The sequence below is a fragment of the Panthera pardus genome, unplaced genomic scaffold (genome assembly GCF_024362965.1).
Source record: "Panthera pardus isolate Hobbes unplaced genomic scaffold, ASM2436296v1 HiC_scaffold_1, whole genome shotgun sequence".
NCBI classification, from domain to species: Eukaryota; Metazoa; Chordata; class Mammalia; order Carnivora; family Felidae; genus Panthera; species Panthera pardus.
This window is the reverse complement of record NW_026526654.1, coordinates 61,249,935-61,262,961: the sequence shown is the minus strand read 5'-3', so window position 1 is coordinate 61,262,961 and position 13,027 is coordinate 61,249,935. Positions and strand designations below refer to the sequence as shown.

Sequence of the window (13,027 nt, the reverse complement as noted above, 5' to 3'; positions counted from 1 at the left end):
GAGTTACTGATCTCTATGGCTTATACTACTCAGTTCCCTCCCAGGACTCCCATTTTGGGGAGCCATTTATTCATCATCAGATATTATTGATATTCATAATTCATAATTGCATGGAACCACACAAATCCTAGTAAGAGACATAAAAATATGACACACTTTATTGCTTTCTAAGACATAATTCAGCGACAAAGGGAAGTCATTCATTCATCCATTTTACTAATCATTTATGGAGCACCGGACATCTGGCACTGGGTCAGATGCTAGAGACAGAAAGACAATAGATTAAGATGTAGTCTCTGTCCCCAAAGGAGTTCATATTCCAGTAGGGAAAATAAACACATTGACAAATAGTAATCGCATCATATGACATGTGCCTCTGATATGTAAGTAAACAACAATAACGAGATCGTATCTGTCAAGTAGTTTATGAGAAATACAGTTAGTCCTTGAGCATGACTTAGGAAGGAAAGAGTGATCCCATCTTGAGGTCTTCAGGGAGCAGAAGTATTTGAGCTGGTCCTTAATGGATTTGCAGTCTTTTAAATTGGCAGGGATGGGTGAAGATAGTGTTCACAGAGGAGGCAAGGCCACAAGCAAACCAGAGCACAGAGATGGGCAAGAGGGGTGAGAAACGGGGCAATTTAAGTCGTGCAGCCACTGGAGCTGAGTGTTCCTTTCTGGCAGTTGGAAGGATATGGCTTGCAAGGTAAGTTAGGGTGAGGTGGGTGACGCAGAGTTCTGTGTCTTATTCTTTGTACAGTGGGAGGTGACTCCAGGTTGCAGTGAGGGAGTGACGTGATCAAAGCAAGGTTTTGGTGGATTAATCCCCAAGCAGGAGGGATTAAAAGAAGAGAAATGCAAAGGGACTAAAATTTATGCAACACCTGTTACCTGCAAAGCCTTGTGAACTTACTGCTCTTTGATTCTCAGGAATATACCCACAAGGAGGCACTTTTATTTCCATTTTAAGTCTATAGAAGTTGAGGGTCAAATGGCTTATGAAATTTGACCAAGGTTCCAAATCTAGAATGTGAAAGAGTCTGGTTTAGTTTCCCTGCCTGTCTGCCTTCAAAACATGGAACATGGTTTGACGTCCTTCCTCTGCGCCATGACCATGGACTGGCATCACGGAGCTCATAATAGTTACTCTGTTTGTTGAATGTGCTAAGACACAAAGTTATAAAAATGCATGGTTTGTTCAGGGTACAATATCCACTCAGCCTTCTCAAGTTGGAGAGAGTTTGATAGACTACTAGAAGGGTCTAAGCCTTGCTTTAACCCTAAATTGCTCTATTAGACCCTGAACAAGAGCAGCTGGAACAAAGACTCTCACAATGAATATTTCAAGCTTTGATGTTTTATTTCTTTCTATCCAAATAGAGTCTCAAGCCCTTCAGGGAAGGAAGAAAGAGAGGGCAAGTCATGATGGGGGTAATGGGAAGTTTCCTGCTCCAACTTGCTCGGAACATTTTAGCCACCTACTTTACCCAGATGCCCCATGCTGGCAGGTACCAGTAGAGAAAGAAAAGAGTGATTTTGGAGTTGTGTGGCCCAGCAGGCCTTCTCTTTGCCCTACCTGCAGGTGTGCCCTGTGGGTGTGTGTTCACATACACGTGCTGTAGTGATGGAGTGGTTAAAACCAGCCAAAAGATTTCTCATCTCTCTCCCCTGGATTCTGTTTCTCTAGTGCCATGTAAACTTTCCTAACCTTTTTTTTTTAAAGTAGAAAAATAGTCTGGAGATATGAATATTCATTTAAATGACTTAGAAATACTTTCAAACAGGTTCAGAGGAAAAGAAAGACTAGTGTTAAGGAAAAGAAAGAAAGCATTAAAAAGCTAGCTCAAAAGCCTTGTGAGTGGATTTTGGAAAGAGACTTTTGATAGGATTTCTGATAAATTTTACATACATAGAGAGGAGGGAAGGAAGAACTCTCAAAGGTGTTCAGGCTGGTAAATTGTGGCATTGGTCACAAATCCTAGAGCAGTGCCATGACTTCCCTGGTTCCTCTTGGGCGCATCCCCATTTCACCCCTTCAGAGGCCCCCAGTCAACCAGAGACTGACCCAAGTCAACAGCGTCCTCAGGAAGTTTTCCCTGTTTATTTGCGTTTCATCTTAGTGCAAAAGAAAAAGCCACAGCAATAAGGTTCATGAGGTGGCATGAAAGTCTTCCTTTTTCTAGCCGCTTCTTCAGTACCTGGGCTTGGCAGCATCTAGCTTTGCTATGGAAGAACAGTCATTGAGATCATTGCATCAAATATCGTTAGTGATTAAGACTCAATGTGGATGACAGATGGCAGCTCCTAGCTTCTACAGTAGGAGACAGCAGTGCAACAAAGCCCGAAAACAGCTGTAGGGGTAATGGTTGGTGCAGACAGCAGCAGGATGTTGAGCTTAGTTTTGAATGCCATACTGTGGGGGTGACGGGAACAAATTTGAGCACGTTCAGAGGAGAGCAATGAAGACCAGGCAGCATCTGGAAATCTAGGGACACTGAGAATGCTTCCTCCAGAAAAAAAAGAGCCTGCAGTGGCACATGACTTTGGAATTAGACTGGTTGTATACTGCTCCAGGCAGACAAAGACAGATGGGTGCCAGAAGTGCATTTTATGAAAGAAATAACTTTTCTAACAATGATAAAATGGGCTGCTGTGAGAGGTCATGAGCTCCCTAAGATCAGAAATGTTCAAGTGTATGCGTTTGGTGACCTTCCAAATCAAGGGTTCTGTGGTTTGATGGTTTCCGAGGGTCTCACAAACGACCTGTTTACACAAGTGCATGCACAACTGTCAGCTTGTTGATGCGTCTTTCCTTGCCTTGCAGTCTCTTTTCTACCCAATCCATGCTGGCTTCTGTCCCAACCACCCCATGGGGACTGCTTCTGTCAAGTTACCAGTACCTCTCAGTCATCAAAGCCCATTGTCTCTGTCCCTATCTTCTTTCAATTTGGGGGAGCATTTTGCACAATGTCAACTCCTACATTCTGGAAACAGATCCTTCTCTTGGCTTTCATGACCTCATCCTCACCCAGCGGCTTCTTCCTACATCACTGATTTCCATCTCAGTTTCTTGTGAGTTTTTCCGCCTCTGCTCAACTTCTAAATGTTGGAATGCTCCAGAACTCCTCTTAGGATTTCCTTCTCCTCTCTATATTAACTCTTTGTGGAGGTTTAAGAACATGGGTATACATTCCTTGACTTTCTTCTGATGCAGAGGTGGAGTCTATGTCTCCTCCTCTAGAATCTGGATAGAACTAGTAACTCATTTGTTATGTAGCAGAAGAGATGATTCCTGACACCAGAGGCTAGATCAGAAAAGGCCAGGAAGCTTCTACCTGATTCTCTTGGGACATTGGTCTTTGGAATCCTGAGCTTCCGGGACTGAGGGGGTCACACTGTGGGAAAGCCTAAGCATCTGGAGAGCCCACATGTAGTACTCTAGCCAAAAGCCCAGCTAGGGATCCGGACATTGGGCAACAGAGACAAGCCTTCTCTGTGGTGCTCTGTCCAAACTCTTGACCCACAGAACCTGAGAATGGAATAAAATGGTTCCTTTATGCTACTAAGTTTGGATGGCTTGTTATACAGCAGGGTAACTAAAACACTTCCTAAAAGGCTTCATTTTATAGCATGACTTGAAAAATCAACTATAAATGACTTCAAAATCCACTTTCCAGCCCTGATCTCTTCCCAGAACTCCAGACTCTTTAATCTAATTATTTAAGTGTCTATCTGATCTCTCCACTTAGTTTTCAGTAAGCATTATCTCAAACTCCATATGACTGAGACATAAAGCTTGACATTAACCCTTGACCTTTCTTTTTCTTCCACTTTTGCCTACACCTAGTTTTTCAAGCAAAAACTCCTTTAGTCTTGCTTCCCCATTTTGCCCTCAAGATGACATCTTATACAATAGCAAGTCTCCACAGTGTCCCTGGGATCTGTCCCTTTCCCTCCATCTCGTCTACCTCTGTCCTAATCCAAGTTAACATTTTCTCACCTACTGCAGTATCTGCTTGACCATTTTCCTGTGTCCATTCTTATCCTCTTAAAATCCATTTTTAACATGAAGTCTGTATTAGTTAGCTATTACTGTGTAATAAATTACCCCCCAAACTTAGTCGCTTAAGACAACAACATTTAATACCTCACAGTTTCTATGGGTTAGGATCTGGGCAGTGTAGCTGGGCCCTCTGGCAATTGGTCTCGGGCTCAATTGGGAAGCATCTGCCTCCTAGTGCCCTCATGTGGTCGTGACAAAAATCCACTTCCTGGGAGCTGTAAGACTAAGGGCCACACTTCCTCTAGGACTGTTGGCCAGAGGCATCCCTGATTTCCTTGCCACATGGCAGCTGGCTTTATCAGGGAAAGGGAGAGGGCAAGAGAGAGAGAGAGAGAAAGACAGAGAGAGAGAGAGAGACCTAGCTAGTCACAGGCTTTTGAAACCTAACCATGGAAGTGACATCCCATCACTTTTAGCATGTTCTGTTAGATAGGAGCAGCAAGTCAGTAGGTCCAGCCCACATTCAAGGGAAGGGGATTTACTCAGGGCACGAAAACCAGGAGCTGGGGTTGTTGGGAGCCATGTCAGAATCTGACTGCCTGCTACATTGCCCCAGTGTGATCTTTTAAAATCATCAATCGCATCATGGTACGCCCCTCCTTAAAAACCTCCGGTGGCAGATATATGCCATCATACGTTTGTCTAAACTCACAGAATGTGCGGTACCAAGAGCAAAGCCTAACATAAACAGTGGACTTTGGGTGGTTATGATGTGTCAGTACAGGTTCATCACTTGTAACAATGCACCGCTCTGGTGGGGAGGTTGATAATGGGACCGGGACATGTGAGAAATATCTGTATATGCTTCTTAATTATTCTGTCAACCAAAACTGCTCTAAAAATTAAATATATTTAAAAAGCTATCCCCTATTGCACTTTGGAATGAATTCTCAATTTCCTATTGCTTTACAGAGCCCTACATGTCCAGCCTTCACCTCCTTTTCTCACTTCTTATTTCACTACGCTTTCTTTCACCCATTTCACTCCAGCCGCCCCATCTTTCTTTCTCTTCCTTGAATTCTCCAAGTATGCTCCTTCCTTGGGCCTTTGCAGTAGGTGTTCTTCCCTTTGGACCACCTTCCCCGTGGTGTGTATTGGGATGGCTGGTTCTTTTCATGCAGATCTCAGCTTCCTTGTTACCTCCTCAGAGAGGCCTCCCTGACCACTCAGGGACTCTCTCCTCTCTTGCACGTCCCCCTTTTTGCTTCTCTGCACTGCTCTTCACTATTGCTTATTCTTGTGTGTGTGTGTATGTTGACTTATTTGTCTGTCTCTCTCCCCCCTTCCCTCCTGCAAATGGAATGTGGGCCCCATGAGAGCAGGGACTGTTTCTGTCTCAGCTTCCATTGCTTTCTCCATCCTCAGATCTGCATCTGGATCCTGGCTGGCTCCTGGGCTGGGCAGGCTCTCTGGGAGCATTTGATCCTGCCGGCTGTGTCCACGGGCACCATCTATCGTCCCCTCATATGGGTGGCCCAAGTAACATCTCCTCTCTATTTAGCTTTTATATTTTATACTTAGCTCTTATATTAGATTTTCTATTTATATTTATTATCTTTGCGGGGATTCAACTTTGAATAAATTCCTTGTCAGAAGTCCAGATACCACATGGAAATTGCTTCAGCAGTTCAACCAATGAACAGATTGGATTTAATATATTGACCAGTTCCAGCTTTGGTTCATTCACTCTACATGTTCAACAATATCAATCTCTGTTAAGAGGATTACCAGAGATTTTCTAATATACTGTTTCCATGACTAAGGTTGTCAGAAGAGCTAATAGTTATAGGATACGTCTATGGTGGCAGATACTGTGTCAACTGCTTTATAGGTTTCAACTCATTTAATCAATCAACATTCCCATTCTACAGATGGGGAAAATGAGGCACAGAGAGGCTAAGTAAGTTGCCCAGGGTCACACAGGTAATAAGTGGCAAAGTTGGAATTTAACCTCACAGTCTGACTTTAGAGTCCTTGTTCTTAACTAGTGCATGTTCTTGCCCACTCACGGTAGGCAAACTTCTGCAAAAGCCCTCCATCATGACTTAGCACAGGTATAGACCGGTTCCCAGACCCGTGCAATCCCCACTAGGTATTTTTTTCAAAACTGTGCAGAGCTTCGAGTCTCTTGATTTGTTTACTGTCTTCATTGACTGTATTTCTACCATTTTAGGGACTCTGTTTCAACTATCTGGGGGAGAGAGAGAGAGAAATGTCAAAACACAAGCAGAGACATCCTCCCAAGTGCCCGTTGAAGCTGTTGGTGCCACCCAGGGCACAGACTGTCTCTTGATATCCCTCAGATCCACCCTGGCCCGTAGTCGTGGGAGGGCTTTCAGAAATTTTTCTGGTGTTTTGGCAGGAAGAGAACAGCTGTTAGCTTGGTTATCAACTGAAAAATACTCCCTTGCTCTAAAGATGTTATGGGCTCGGTGACGCTCCCTGTGTGCCAACACTGAGCACTCTCCTTTGCTGTCACAGCGCAGGGTTTCCTGTGGAATTGCCTCATTCTTTGTGCATGCGGAGCTATAGCAACCCCCGTGGGGGCCCCCTACCCGACCTTGCTTCCCTGCAAATTTCTCTCCGCACACATTTGGAAATTTAGCTAGTAATTTTCCAGCAAAGCGATTCCTCCTGCCCTGATGATAACGACCAAATGGCGGACAACAGGGACAGCCCCTGTGGCCAAGTACAGAGATGGAATAAACAGCACCCAGCTTCTTATTCCTTCCCTTCTGAGAAGGAATAGTGATGTCTTGCAAGTCAGGAGGAAGACAAGTGTCCAAATAAAAATGATTTATTGAACACTATTCAGGGTCCCTCTGGGAGGACTGTCACTGGTGGGGTTTCCGCAGGGAGCCAGCTGCAGGCTGTGCGTGCAGAGGGCCTGAGCGCGGGCTCCATTTTCTCTGGTACACGCCGTCTCTGGGTGGGAAGAATGCTATTTTTTTGTTTAAGCTGAACACTCACCTGAACAAATAGCAGATGTTGATGAATATTAATTTGTGCTTGGATTAATGCTTCAAAGTGTCAATTTAATTTCTGTTTTACTCTTCAGCCCCTGATTGTAATGAGCTACTTCAGGATGTGGGGAGCGTACACCTGGGTGGGGGCGGGGCTGGAGGTCTTCTGGGAGCCTGGCCAGGTCCTCGGGCTTTTATCTCTCTGCAGTGGGACAATTCCAGAGGGGTCCGGGTGGCCCTTAGAAGTCACCCAGCGGCTCACTGGCCCAGTGGAGAGCTGGCAACTCCTCAAGGACACACACACACACACACATACACACACACACACACACACACACACACACACACACACACCCCAGACAGCCATTTGACTTTGAGGAGAGGCGTGGTTGCTGAGTGCCTGCCCAAGCTGGGCTCTGGGCTGAGTGGACAGGCTGCTGGGTGATGCCATCATGAAGTCCTTTGATGCTACCCCAGGCCATCTCTGTCACTGGATTTGCAGGTTCCTGAGAAATTTCATTCTAATCGATATCCTTATAGGTCCACATGGGGAGGGGAAGAGGGCCTGCTTTGGGAGTCAGGCATATCAAGGTATAAATCCCAGCCCTGAATTTCATCAGCTTAGGCCCATTTCTTAATCTGTCTGGGCCTGTTTCACTGCTTGTGAAACGGAGCCATCGAGAGACGAAACAAGGTGCCTGTGTCCATGCTTAGCAAGGGCCTGGCACCAACTTCCCTTCCCCCCTTCCCTCCAGAGGGGTAAACCCATTCCCAAATACCATACAAATTGAACTTCTTACTGAGTTTTCAAAATTCTGTCTGTTATAAATGTTTCTCTGTGTTGCCTGATTTCCTAATTCTCCCTGTGCCTCATTAGTAACTTGGTAAGTAAGCATGACAAAGGTTTCTATTTTGAGTTTTCTGTCAGAATAATGTGAATGCTACGATTTTTACAAAGGACACAAATGGCACCGTATTCTACATTCGTCTTGTTTCTCGTTCATCTATGTTGCTGTTTCTTTGTCAGTTGGACAAATAGAATGGCTTCTTCCCTCGTAGGAAATCACCTTCTCTGGCCCCAGCCTCTGGCCTGCCTGGGACTTGCCTTCACCACTTCACCTTCTCCCTCCAACCTTGCTGGCTGTCATCCCACAGACACACAGGTTGATGGCATATTGTCTCTTGAACTGCAGTCAAGAGAATCCTGAGTAGTGACGATGTGCAGAATTGCAAGGCCAAGTTGTCCTGCTGTTGAAACTGTTGATGGCAGGTTTGGGCACACAGTATGGGTGCCTACCTCCCTCTTGATATTTTTCCGCACTTAGATGTTATATTAGTTTCCTAAGGCTGCCTTAACAAAATACCAAGACTGGGTGGCTTAAAATAACAAATCGGTTATTTCATAGTTCTGAAGCTAGCAGTGCAAAACCAAGAAGTTGGCAAGGCCATACTCCTTCTGAAGTGTGGCGGGGGGGGGGGGGGGGGAAGAAACCGCTCTGGCCTCATCTAGCCTCTGGTGGGGGCCGTCCATCCTTGGTGTTTCTTGGCTTGTGGCAGCATAACCATGATCTCTGCCTCTGTCTTCACATGGCATTCTCCTGTGTCTTCCCATCATCCTGTCTCTGTGCATGTCCAATTTTCCTGCCTCCAAATGTGGACACGGTCCTCTGTCTGTGTCCAAATTTCCCCTTTTTATAAGGACACGAGTCAGATTGGATGGGGTTCCACCTTAACAACCTCATCTGGAATTGGCTAAATCTATAAAGACCCTATTTCTACATAAGGTCACATTCTGAGGTCCTGGGCTCAGGACTTCAGCATATCTTTTTTTTTTTTTTTTTTTTCTTTTGCAGGAGGGCGGGGGGAGAAACACAATTCAACCATAACATACATAAATTACTTCTTTTCTTTTTTCTTCCTTGGGGAGCTGGTCAACCCTTCAGGTTTTACCTCTGTTTCAACCCCAATCAGCAAAACTCTTCACAATCTGGCCATTATTCATTTGTCCAATTGCTAAAAAAGTCTCTATTAGGCACTTACAGTATGCTTGGTCTGGAACCTCTGTATCATCTCATTGAATTTTCAAACATCCTAAAAAGGTATCATTGTTCCCATTTTACAAAGGAGAAAACAAACACGCAAATATATTCAGACACTTGCCTGTGTCCTCACAGTCCCTGTCAGAGCTCAGTGTGTGAGCTGAGGGCTTCTGACTTCCAGTCTATTAGGTCAGAACCGTATTGACGCGGCAGCCATCTTTACTTTTCTATTCAACTGTATGTCTCTACCCTTGACCGCAAGAAATCCTGCCTGCCCTTAATCTCGTCTCTTCCTCAACACTCTCTGGTCACTCTCTGTCTTTGTCTGGCTATTTTGGTGACATTGGCCCCTGCCTCCCAATCAGACCTGCGACACTGGCTCCTACTGGCTACTTCTCCCTTGCCCTTGTGTTCTATTCCCTTCCAAGGACTTTTCGCTTCCCTGCCTTTCTCCCTTCTGTCTCACTTGCTTTGTTCTCTTGATTCTTTAAACATGCCACTCTCCCCTGACTCCCGGAGTCATTCATCTACGTGAATTTAGCGGCAGTCTCTAGCCTTCACATTTATATATTACAGACAGCAATGTACTTCTTACCATTTGACCTCCTTTTTTTTTTTTTTTTTAAAGCAACACTCATAGCTTCTGATGTATTTTAAACAGCCTTAAGACACCACTTTATACTGGCACACAGCCCAGTTCCTTACCTCTGCCGCTTCTTCCAAACATGACATTGGTCCCCTGGGCGATATTAGCTGTTCTTTCCCAAGCACTGAGAGGTGGCCTCTTGCTAATATTATTGTTCAGTGCTTTTTTTTTTAACACAACATAAAGCATCTAGGTGTCTGACTGCAGCCACCTGAGCTCATTTTAAAGATCACCTGGCAGGTAGGTCTGCCTGTTAGAATAGCTACCCAAAACTACCTTAGGAAGAGGAGAGGCTCGCATTTTTAAAAAACCTCCAGAAAAGGAGATGTAGTTACTCCCTTGATAACATTAAAAAAAAACAACAAAAACAAAAACTCCCAACCTCAGAGCTCCTTATTTTCTTCTGTCCGTATTGTACATGCTCGTGTCCTGAGTGATCTTGTCTTCCTCATAACTTTTTAGGTACTATTTATGTGCAAAAATGTCAAATCTAATTCTCTCAGTGCCATCCCCAAACTCTGTATTTTTAGCTCTCTGCTACCCACCTGGATGTCCTACGGGCACCTCGCACGTAACTGTCCTCCACCATGGTTACATGTCCCCTTCCACTTCTCGTCTGTATTCGATGAGGCTGGTGTCCACCCCCCATATCCCAAGCTCATTACTATCATTCCTGATTCTGTGTCCAATCAGTTAGAAAAACCCTGCCATCCCAGCTCACACATATCTATATACCTGTCTGTTGATCCTTGTTCTCAACATGGCTCATCAAACTTGAGCCCCATTGGCTGCTCTTTCTCTCCAACCCAAAGAGGCTTCTCTGGAGAAAGTAAACTTGACCACATGGTTGTCTTGGTTTTGATATTGCCCCTGGCTTCCTAATGCCAAGGGCAAATAGCTAAACTCCCTAGGTTGTTATTTGAGGCGCTCACAAATCTGACCGTGACTGACTTCTTATTCCTCAAATTCGGTCCCTCCAACATCTCCCCACCCCAAGCATACCAATCTTCTGCCAGATGGGGCTTCTCATACCCTTTCATGGCTTTGTGCTTCTGCATGTGATGCCTCCTCTCTTGGGGATAGCCTTTCTCCCCTTCTCTAACTGACAAATGACTTCTCACCTTAGGCTGACAGGAATCCCCCCAGGTAGAATTACTGTCTCTCTCTACTTGCTTCATGGCATTTTGTTCATAGGTATGTGGTCCTACTCTAAGCTTTATAATTATTTCTGTGTTCCCATCTGCCTCCTCTACTGGGCCCTAAACTCGCTGGCACCTAGTCAGTGCCAGGCATTCCATGAGAAAACACGAATGTTTTTGAATGATTGAAAGCATCACAGTCTCTAATTCAACTCCACATCTCTATATCCCTTTCCCTTCATTCTTCTTTTCTTTTTTTTTTCCTCCATAGAGAAGGATCTGATTATCATAACCCAAAACCCACATTGAGTAAGCTATGAACAAATATATAAATAAACAAAGAAATGTGCTGGAGTCAGAAGAAGAAGAAGAAGAAGAAGAAGAAGAAGAAGAAGAAGAAGAAGAGGAGGAGGAGGGAGGGGGAGGGGGAGGGGGAGGGGAAGAAGGTGGCCATAGGATAAAATCAAGGCTAGGGTGAGTACATCATCTCTGCCTGCCTGGCTCAGTGCAGGTGCTAGAGGCTGGCTGCAGGACTTCCTGGGCTCCCCGGCAGCCCCCAACAAAGAGCACAAGGTTGGTTTATTTGATTATTGGTATCCATATAATAACATATGGCTCTGGGGGAGAACAGGAACTCTAAGTCTTAAGACCCAAGAGAAAAAAATCTCAGAAAGGCACCACATAACTGGACAACACCACCACCCTCTCTGTTTGATAACATAGCCAGTACATGGCAGGATAATTCCTGGCTGAGCTATGGGAGGGAAGTGTAATATTTGCCCAGTGTCCACATTAATGAGTTTTAATTAGAAAAGGTAAGCATATTTCCTCTTAGTCTGTGTCTGATGAACAGGAACAAGGAAAGGAGTTGAGAGGGGAGGGTCCCATCCCCTGACTAAAAGTCCTGACAGCTCCACTCACTAACTCGCTTGCTCATACGTTGTTTCATTCATCGGGCAATATTCTTAATTGAATGCCTATTTCATATCAGGCTTTATGGAGGGTTTTCCCTCCACCTCCTACTGTGCAGTCTATCCCATCCTGAGTTTGGCTGGGAGGTATGCTACCATCTATCAGCTCTTTCAATCAGAGGCCAGAGGATGCATCTGCCTAAATTGCTTCATACAGGATTCAGCACTGGAGCTGGAGGTTTTTCCGTGGCAGCTAATGGTTGTCATAGGGAGGAACAAAAAAAGGGCTGTTGGACATGCTTCTTTTTAAGCGTCCAGGGAACATTTTCTGGCTCGGGAAAGACTGCTTTCACAGAGCAATTTTAGCCATTATCAACTGAGAATAAAACCTACTTTACGAAATTAAATTAGCCAGTCTTCCCTCCCAGATTCATTTTTCCTCCTTTAGCGTGGTGAAACCCATCTCTATTTAGCAGGCCAAGTAACCTCTCCTACCTCGTCATTCAAATCATTTAGTAAAATAAAAAGGCTTTAAAAAAGGAGGTTGCAAATATAAACACGAGTGCAATTAAGATCTCAACTCCATTACATTAATATAACTACTTCGCATGGAGTTCATTATGATGCACATCAGGGTTTTAATGTTTTCTCCCGTTTAGTGCCATCCTTAGTTAGAAGGAAACATCGTGCTATAGAAAACAATTGTCTCTTGGGCTGGAAAATGGTTTGCAGAGGATTCCTTTGTGATTAATTAAGCTCACACACGATAAAGTAGAAAGAACCAAATAGTTGTTCTTCAAATTGACAGCATATTTGGTGTACAAAAAAGATTTATAACACTAAATTTAAATTTTCCTGATGTAATAATATATTATGGAAATTACTCATCTTTTTTTCTCTCCCTTTTTGCTGGAAACATGGTGAACCCTTAGGTTTTTTTTTTCTCCCTGTGCACATAGGGACACAATAAGAATGAGGGGACGAGAAGAAAAGGAGACCCAATGAGCAAGCACAGACATGATAATATGGATATATGCCTTTATTTTCCCCTCCTTACCCTCAAATTATTTCCCACAAACATTTTACCCCACAATTCTTTGGAGTCTGCCCTGAATGCATGCCGCCCTCTCCCTGGATAACCTTGCTCCTTCCTGGATATCATTCTCCAAATCGAAAAGCAGCTAGCTCCCTTTTCCTTTCAGTTCATCTGCTGGCCCAACCCCGTGCTCTGCTCCACTCAGCGGGTCCTTGAGGAAACAACCACTG

At 44.5% G+C, this 13,027-nt stretch overlaps 1 long non-coding RNA gene across 1 annotated transcript in view; it reads left to right on the top strand.

Annotated features, from left to right (window-relative positions):
- The window catches only part of LOC109265858 (uncharacterized), a 73,351-nt gene extending 62,114 nt beyond the window's left edge, over window positions 1–11,237 (top strand). The window contains exon 9 of the long non-coding RNA XR_002079385.2: window positions 11,122–11,237. This is a non-coding gene — a long non-coding RNA (uncharacterized LOC109265858). The remainder of the gene's footprint in view (window positions 1–11,121) is intronic.
- The last annotated feature ends 1,790 nt before the right edge of the window (window positions 11,238–13,027 follow it).